Below are 8,956 nucleotides of genomic sequence, written 5' to 3'. Positions count from 1 at the left end.
ATAATTTCACTTCAAGGGCTGGCAGATTATTTGCCAGACACAAAACTGCGAATTCCTATATCTATGGAGCTATCTTGCTGTTGAAAGCTGAGGACATACATATGCTTTTGAAATTAGGCCCATATGTACAGATACCCAATTTGTGTGAGCCAATGATGAGATGCGTTTTTCCATGACTACTTCAACTTTTCCTTATTAAAATATTTATTTGTAATGCAGTAGCAATAACAATATTTTGTGGTCAAACACAATATGATCCCTTCATTTCAAATGTAATGGAATTTTTTTCCACCAGGCATGCAGCAATGCCATGCTTAAAACAATAAACCAAGAAAACAAATTTATATTTATATAAAAGTATCAGAAATCACAGATAGGGCCTATAAGGAGATGGTTAAATTAGAACACCCCAGACCACAGTGTTTCTGACTTTAATCTTCCAAAATAGTTTTTCATCCAAATCTGACTAAAAAATGGCATAGCATTTTTATATGACATACTTCAAATATTGTTGCTTATGATCTCACCCTCTGACAGTAAATATTGGGTTAGCAATTTTCTGGAATTTAGAAAGAGGATTTTCTCTCTCCTCTCTTCAGCTGAGTTTCTCTGTAATAGATCTTTTGCTGACTTTGCCCTTTCCTCAGACATGAGAAGTTCCATCAATATTTGAGGAAGAGTGAAGTGGGGAAAGTAGATTGAAGAAATCTATTTATTATAGACTGAAAGTATGTCTTAGGTCTGTAATGGCATCCAGTTGATTTAGGTTGGTGGGACAGTGCCCCATTTCCCCAAATGGACCACCCTCCATTGCTAGACAGTCTAAACATGATAGTTCCATACCAGAACAATGCTTTCTATGCAGACGGTTCTACATTCAATTATTGATATTTCAGTCTGACGTTGCAGCCAGGGCTGAGACCTTAGACATCTATTGTTAGCCATTACAGACAACACAGGTAGGGTACACAAGTAGGGCATTTACACATTGCCAGAAGAAAAGGAAAACTACCACCAAAAAAAGATTGGCATTAAATTTGTATGTGCTAATTTATAGTATTGGTTCAAATTCAGAAAGAGTCACTGTAATTTAAATAGAAATACAATGCATCCCATCATAGTGAAAAGGTTGCCTGTGTGACTCCTTAGTCTGCTGTTGAGGTCCTAACCATGGTGGGTAATTTCAGGGCCTCGGCCTTCCCTTCTTATGGTTCATATGGGTACCCTAAACACTGGAGAAGATGGAACAGTGGTCTAATTCAGTGTAAGGCAGCTTCATATGGTCACCTGAGCCCTCTCCAGGCATCCTACTAACATGTATAGTTAATATATGAGTGGGAAGAGCATGCCAAGCTTTGTCCCTGTTGCCATCATCCTTCCTAATCTGGAGGGCAAACTCCAGAGAGCCTCTGATAGTTGTGAACTCTGCAGGGTTGTATTTCACATAAGTAAATACACGGGAGGCTTCCTGTGTCGGATCTTCCCCTTCCAACTCACAGAGGATGAAAGAGACAGTGAAATAAGGGAGCTTAGTGCTCATCCCCACCTTTCCCATTCACATGCTTGTTTTACCCAAAAGTAGAACTCGAGAAGCAGGGAAGGGGGGGGGGGGTTGGAAGAGATGTTTATCAACAACAAGTATTCCCCTCAAATGCCATTTGCTGAATTTTCTCTCATCAACCTTTCCTGGGCCCCCCAAACCTCAATCTCTCCCTCAGTCCAGAGGTCAGCATCCCCCTTCTCTAGACCACCTGTGAATATTCCACATCTTTATGGTCATTATTATGAGATATACATTGTATCCATAAAAAAATGCTATTGGATACACTGAAGGGTTTTTCTCTTGTTTTGCAGCTTGCTCTTTTAGATGTCACACCTCTTGCCAGCATCTGAAATTGCCCAGTCCTCTCTCAGGAGTCTTCCCCCACTTGAGATATAGCTCGCCTCCGTCTCCAGATATCACTTTCCACTACATTCTTATTCAACACTCTGTCAGCTCCATAACTTCCTCTTCTTTCCCACCCGACACGTGGATGCAGACACTACACAGTAAATGGAATTAAGAGCCATTAAATTAAATCTGCCTTGAGCAAATGACAACATGTGAAGCAATGCAGGCTGAAGTATTCGGTTGGTGTTGAAACTCACCTTTGAGTTTCATTTAGGGCAATGTCACCTGGGTCAAGTTATGGATCAGCCAGCTGATGTCACCTAATGCCCTAGAGTTATGCTATGTTGAGAACTAATGATCTGGGGTATTATGAGGAATTTAAAATGGTGGCCATGAGTTGCTGGTCAAAAGATGACCACAAATGAGTAAGTCCACCAGATGGGGATTCCACAAACAACAAGTCCAGGATTGACATATCTAGGGATGGCTGTGAAGAACTCCTACAAGAAGCACCGGAGATCCACTTCCAGTGGGTGGAGTTGATACTGAGCTAGATGGACCAGCATTCTCATTCACTTTCCATGTTTCTATATTGCTGGTGAAAACTACCTTTGTTCATTTGGCTTGCTTGCAAGGTTAATTTACAGGTATTGGCCTTCTGAAACATTTGACTTTGGGTTTGTGAGCTACAGTTCCCAGAGTGATTTATCAATCAATTCCTCTTCACAGGGCATTCTGGGAATTGTAGTTCTGGGAGGGGAAATTGGGCCTCTTAACAACTCGCAGTACCCTTAACAAACTATGGTTCTTTGGGTCAAACCATGGCTGTTTAAAGTGGGACCACAGTGGTTTAAATATATGATGGAAAGGCTGTAGTCCTGTACACATTTACCAGGGACGCAGGTGGCGCTGTGGTTTAAACCACTGCGCCTCTTGGGCTTGCCGATTGGAAGGTTGGGAGTTTGAACCCCCATGACAAGGTGAGCTTCTGTTGCTCTGTCCCAGCTCCTGCCAACCTAGCAGTTCGAAAGCACGCCAGTGCAAGTAGATAAATAGGTACCGCTGCAGTGGGAAGGTAAACGGTGTTTCCATGCATTCTGGTTTCTGTCAGGGTGTTCTGTTGCGCCAGAAATGGTTTAGTCATGCTGGGCACATGACCCAGAAAGCTGTCTGTGGACAAATGCCAGCTCCCTTGGCCTGAAAGCGAGATGAGCACTGCTACCCCATAGCCACCTTTGACTGGATTTAACTGTCCAGGGGTCCTTTACCTTTACCTTTTGTTTACCTCACAGTAAGTCCCATCTAGTTTTTCTTCTCTCTTCCTTGCCTCGCCCTCTGGCCCCTGGCCTTGTTCCTGGCACTTTTATTTTATATTTAATTGGGCATTCTTCTTTAATTTGCTGCTGTGCTGGAGGTGAGCATGAAGAAGTGGGACTGAGAAATGGGTGGCTGTGAAAAGTGTTCCTCTCCCCGGGTCTACAAAAACAAGCCAAATGAGCAGTTGGTAAAGCCATCAGCTTCTCTCCCTGAAACATACAGCAAACATGTGCTGTGACCTTTGCCTCTCCCCTTTGATTTACAGCTGCATTGGAAAGCAACTTAACGAGGTGGCATGGAGCTTCAAGAGCCGCTGAAGTCAATTTATTGTCTAAGTGTTATGGATGTTAATTAGATTAGGAATATGCTGAGGCTGTTACAGTTCCTGTATGGAGAGAAGGGTGGAGGGCACTCGTTTGAAACTCCGCTTTCTGTGGCATGGAAATGCAGGAAAAGGAGAAACTCAACACCCGGGGAAATTGTAGGGTTCCACTGGATTCCACAGAATTGTAAAAAGTCCAATAATAATAGTATTTATGAAAGAGCCAAGAAAGTACCAGACACGGGCTTTTAGAAATAATAAAAATATAATAAAATAGCCTTGTTATTCTTGCATTGTTTTCACTATGATAGTGACAACCAAGAATGGTTTAGTGAGAAAATGCAAGTAGTGGGGCATTTTCTAGGCAGTACAAATTCTAAGACATAAATGTGAATTAAATTGTGGGGAAAAGCAAAGTAGTTGAAGACAAGGGGTAGCTTTTCAAATGGTTCTCTGGGGTTTCTATCTCCAAATCTAAAATAAAACCATTCTAAAACAAAGTAGAGCTGTGCTGGTGATGTTATTTTATTTTTTAAAAAGATAATTAAAAAATTAAATATATGTAATATTGCTGATACTTTGGGGACTGTGGGAGTTTACTCCCAGCTACTTTGCTGGAAGAAGTGCCTGTCTTTCAGGTATGGAGACAAATAATCCAGATGAAGGGAAGAATTTTTTAAGTATTCAATATCTAAGGCTCTTTTAGGGTATCATGCCATAAGGAAAAGGAATTAAGAAATGGTTAGTAATTTGTTAACAGCTGCTAAAATAGAGATTGCTAAGAAATGGAAAACTTCTGTTACACTTTTGATGACATGCTGTAGAGTTTGCTGTCTGTTGGGTGACAGAGATTCCCCAGAAACAGGGGAGCCAACTTGAATAAAATATGGGGGGGGGGCAGGTAAGCCCCACCCTGCATAGTCACTCACAAGATGTGGTGCAAGCACAGCATTTGAATGGCAATGCCCATCAACTTTTTTTTTGCGGGGGGGGGGGTGCAGTCCCCTCAAGCATTTTATTTGGGGACCCAAAGGGACCTCAGCCCCTAGGAGTTTGCTCCTATGCCCAGAAAAGAACCATCTGTACCATTTTTGGCAGAATTGGATGAAATTTGCAGGCTTCTTAGTTCATTCTTTTCAAAAAAAGAAAAATATTAAAAAGCATATTTCTGTTACCCTTATGGCTAAAATGGGTAATTGTTTTTGCACTTACCTTACTTCTGAGGTCACCAAGGGGTGTGTGAGAGTGTATTTTCTTTCATTCTACAAATCACCTTTCAGCCTCCTCAGTTTGTTGAGTGATCATTGTGCAATAGAAGAGGACATTTGTTCACCCCCCCTCAGCCACCTTGTAAGTAAAGTAAGTGCGAATGCTGTTAAAATGAAAATATAAAAGAATTTATCAAACTCTGGGAAAGAGAAACCGGGGGGGGGGGGAGAGGCTCCTTTTGCACAAGGCAAATATTACCTATAACAGAGGTTATTAACATTTGTGAGTCCACAGCTCCCTTGACCAACTACATTCTTTCTGTGGTACCCGCATGGGGCTCAGGAGCCAGTTATGTCACCCCTTGCCTGCAGAGCTGGCAGATTCTCACCCTTTTTCGAACACCCTCCCTTGTGGAGTGTTCCCTCAGCCTCCTCCCCTCTCCTCTCCTTGGGAGTCCTCTGGGCAGCCACAGCTGCTGCCCCTGGTCTCTGAGTTGCTCCCCCATGCCCCAAAGAGAGGTGCCTCCTCACACTGCCCCATAGGGACCTGGGAAGCACCCCATGGCCAGCCCCAGAGGAACCATTCACCTGGTGAGTTTGTAGCAAGGGCTGCTGCAACAAACAGCTGTGCAAGACTTTGGGAGGCAGAGATGCAAGAGGGCATCAGAGGAGGGAGGGAATTAAAGAGAGACTGAGGCAGGTATTGCCTGCGGCACACTGGTTGAAGTAATAATAATAATAATAATATGGTTGTTTATACCCCGCCCATCTGGCTGGGTTTCCCCAGCAACTCTGGGCAGCTTCCAGCAAAATATAAAAAATAATAACATGTCAGACATTAAAAACTTCCCTGAACAGGGCTGCTTTCAGATGTTTTCTAAAAGTGCAATTCTTTGTCTCCTTGACATCTGATGGGAGGACGTTCCACAGGGAGGGTGCCACTTCTGAGAAGACCCTCTGCCTGGTTCCCTGTAACTTTACTTCTCGCATTGAGGGAACCACCAGAAGACCCTCAGAAGTGGACTTCAGTGTCTGGGCTGAACGATGGGGGTGGAGACGCTCCTTCAGGTATACTGGGCCAAGGTCATTTAGGGCTTTAAAGGTCAGCACCAACACTTTGAATTGTGCTTGGAAACGTACTGGGAGCCAGTGAAGATCCTTTAGGACTGGTCTCAGCAGCCACTCCCAGTCACCAGTCTAGCTGCCACATTTTGGATTAGTTGTAGTTTCTGGGTCACCTTCAAAGGTAGACCCACACAGAGTGCATTGCAGTAATCCAAGTGGGAGATAACCAGAGCATGCACCACTCTGGCAAGACAGTCTGTGGGCAGGTAGGGTCTCAGCCTGCATACCAGATGGAGCCCTGGACACATAATTGGCCTGCACTTCCATGGACAGCTGTGAGTCCAAAATGACTCCCATGCTCTGCACCTTGTCCTAGTTCTGAGGGCAGGATTTGGTACAACACTACCTATCACTATAAACTTGGCATGTTCAGAACTCAACTTGCAGTGACTTCTCCAATTCTTTGGGCACCCAATGTCTAACTTTCCGATATAAAAAATCAAATAAGTTTGTGAGTTTTGATGGATGACATGAGTCAGTTAAAGTTGAGTGCATGGGATGGATTCAAGGCTTCCATCTCATAAAGAAGCTTCCATTCAGAAAGGAAGGAATGGAATGTGATCAGTGAATACTGTGAGAAAGAGGCAAATAACCCACAATACAGAACTGAAAAAGAACTATTATGGTATGTGAACAGAATGAGTCTTCTCCTTCTATGGACGGACACTCCTTTCATTCATGGATCAGAACCTATGAAGCATCTAGCTAAGAGACCTCTGGAATTGCTCACTAGAATAGTTCCATTTTCCAATGTTCATGCTTGTTGAACTGAAATCCACATTCACTACTTGTGTGGCATTTAAGATACAAAGGATTCTATGGTCTGAAATAATTGCAAAGCCCTTTCAGGATCTCTGTTATGGTCATTTTGTTTCATTTGTTTAGAAAATTTAATACATTTCCTATTTCAGCGAAGTTGCTGGCTTCATGGGGGGAAAGGCTATTAATGGAACATTAAAAAAGAAAGAAAGAAAACTATGCAAGTATGATTACAGATCCTGTATATCACTTGCATCTGTGTGGTTTCCAAATGAAACTTGTGACTCCTGGGAGAAAGAGAGAAAATCAACAGGGAAGTAGTTGCCCTGTTTAAAATATATAATTTGTTTTCAGCTTTCAGAGCCATGTGTGTGGGACCATTCTATACATTTTTTTTTATTTAGAGGGTCCCATTTTCTTAAGCTTGGTTGCTTAACAACAACAAAATTTAATCAGCGAGGTTGTAGCTGTAAGTTAACCGCTCATATATCACGCGAAAGATGCAGGTATTTCATTTATGGCACACTCACATATAAATATCCAAAGTGGAAATGGTTCTTAAGCTACTGACTTCACAGGCTGCATCTGGCATTTCAAGTACTCCATCAGCAAAAGAGAATGCCCGGTTTCGACTCGACTACAAAATGTCCCATTGACTGAGCAATTTGTCATTTCCTGAGAGAGAAGGTATTGGCTAAAGGATGCGGACATGCAGGGAATGTTCAGTTAGGCATATTTGCTGTGTGACAGCCCAGAGACGAAACAGTGTAGTGGTTAGTGGGTTGGACTAGGACCTGGGAGACCAGGTTTCAAATCCCCACTTAGTTACAAAGTTCACTGAGTGAGCATGGGTCAGTCATTATATTTTGGCTTAACCTGCTTCATCGGATTGTTGTAAGGATAAAATGAGAGAACTATGCATGCCATATTGAACTTCTTGGAGGGAAGGTGGTATACAAATGGGATAATGATAATAATGATTATAATTATAAAAACTGTCACTAGTGTGGATGTCCCCTACTTGCTTTCTTGGTCAACCTGGAGCATCCAGTTGTGTTCATTAGAAACAAAAGAGTCAAGGGCTCAGATAGAGAACATTTTAATTCATTTATTTTTTTACAAAATTTATATGATGCAGTTTACAGGCAATCAAAGCATTCAGATCTCTCTCTCTCTCTCTCTCTCTCTCTCTCTCTCACACACACACACACACACACACACGAAGAATACAAATTTCAACATGAAAATCCTGCATGCACATTTCAACATCAGCAAGAAAAACAGCGTAGAAAAATACCCAGTGCCGCTACAATTTATATAGCAGATCAGTGGATTCAAAAGTTCATCATTTTAAAAGCCTGTGAAAATAAAAAGGATCTTCACTTGTCACTGAAAAGAGCACTAAGAAGGTGCCAGGGGAATCTTTCCAGGGGCATGACTGAAGATTTCCTTTCTCTTGAATCCAATTACAATTCAGGTTAGAGGAAGGAGAAGAGCCATGGCTCAGTGGAAGAGTCCTCCATGCAGATGGTCCCAGGTTCAACCCCCAACATCTCCAGGTAGGACTGGGAGAGAGCTCTGAAAGTCAGATGGCAGGTTCCTACATCCCAAGAAGTGGCAATGACCTCTGAGGACCATCTCTCTCTCTCTCTCTCTCTCTCTCTCTCTCTCTCTCTCTCTCTCTCTCTCTCATATATATATATATATGCATATATATATTCAATTTTGCAATAATATTTTGACATGAATACAATCCAATGTTTTTCAACAAATATATATATATATATATATATATATATATATATATATATATTTACTCCCCCCTTTTGCAGTTACTTATATTTTTAAATTTATAACGCTGCATCTCCTTCAATACTCCAATTAATAATTACTCCGTAGTTATCTTTTAGTATTAATTTTAATTGTTTGGTTTAAGTTAATCCTGCTAATGAATTTACATGTGTACAATAACATTTCAAGTAATACCCCATTTCCCCCCAGCCTTTTATTAAGTCCCCCCACCCCCGCCCAGTTCCTTATTGCTCCCATAAGTTTTGCCATTTTGGCATAGTCCATTAATTTAGTTTGCCACTTCTCCTTGGTAGGTACAGAATCTTCTTTCAATTTCTGAGCATAAATCATCCTGGCTGTGGTTGTAGCATACATAAACAGGTTTGCTGTTGTTGTTTTTGGTATCTCTGTACCAATTATCCCTAAAAGAAAAGCTTCTTTTTTCTTTTTTTTTAGTAAAAGTTATTTTAAACATTTTCTTCAATTCATTATAAATCATTCCCAGAAAGCTTTTACCCTCTGACAAGACCACCACATATGGTT

The 8,956-nt window shown here is 41.7% G+C and overlaps 1 long non-coding RNA gene across 1 annotated transcript; it reads left to right on the top strand.

Moving 5' to 3' along the window:
- Positions 1-897: 897 nt before the first annotated feature.
- Positions 898-2,102, top strand: LOC307199704. Its single transcript, XR_013832144.1, has 2 exons — positions 898-959; positions 1,855-2,102. It is a non-coding gene; the product is annotated as an uncharacterized lncRNA (long non-coding RNA).
- The last annotated feature ends 6,854 nt before the right edge of the window (positions 2,103-8,956 follow it).

This window comes from Podarcis cretensis (assembly GCF_951804945.1).
Source record: "Podarcis cretensis genome assembly, chromosome: 12".
Taxonomy (NCBI): domain Eukaryota; kingdom Metazoa; phylum Chordata; class Lepidosauria; order Squamata; family Lacertidae; genus Podarcis; species Podarcis cretensis.
This window is presented reverse-complemented; position numbering and strand designations above follow the sequence as displayed.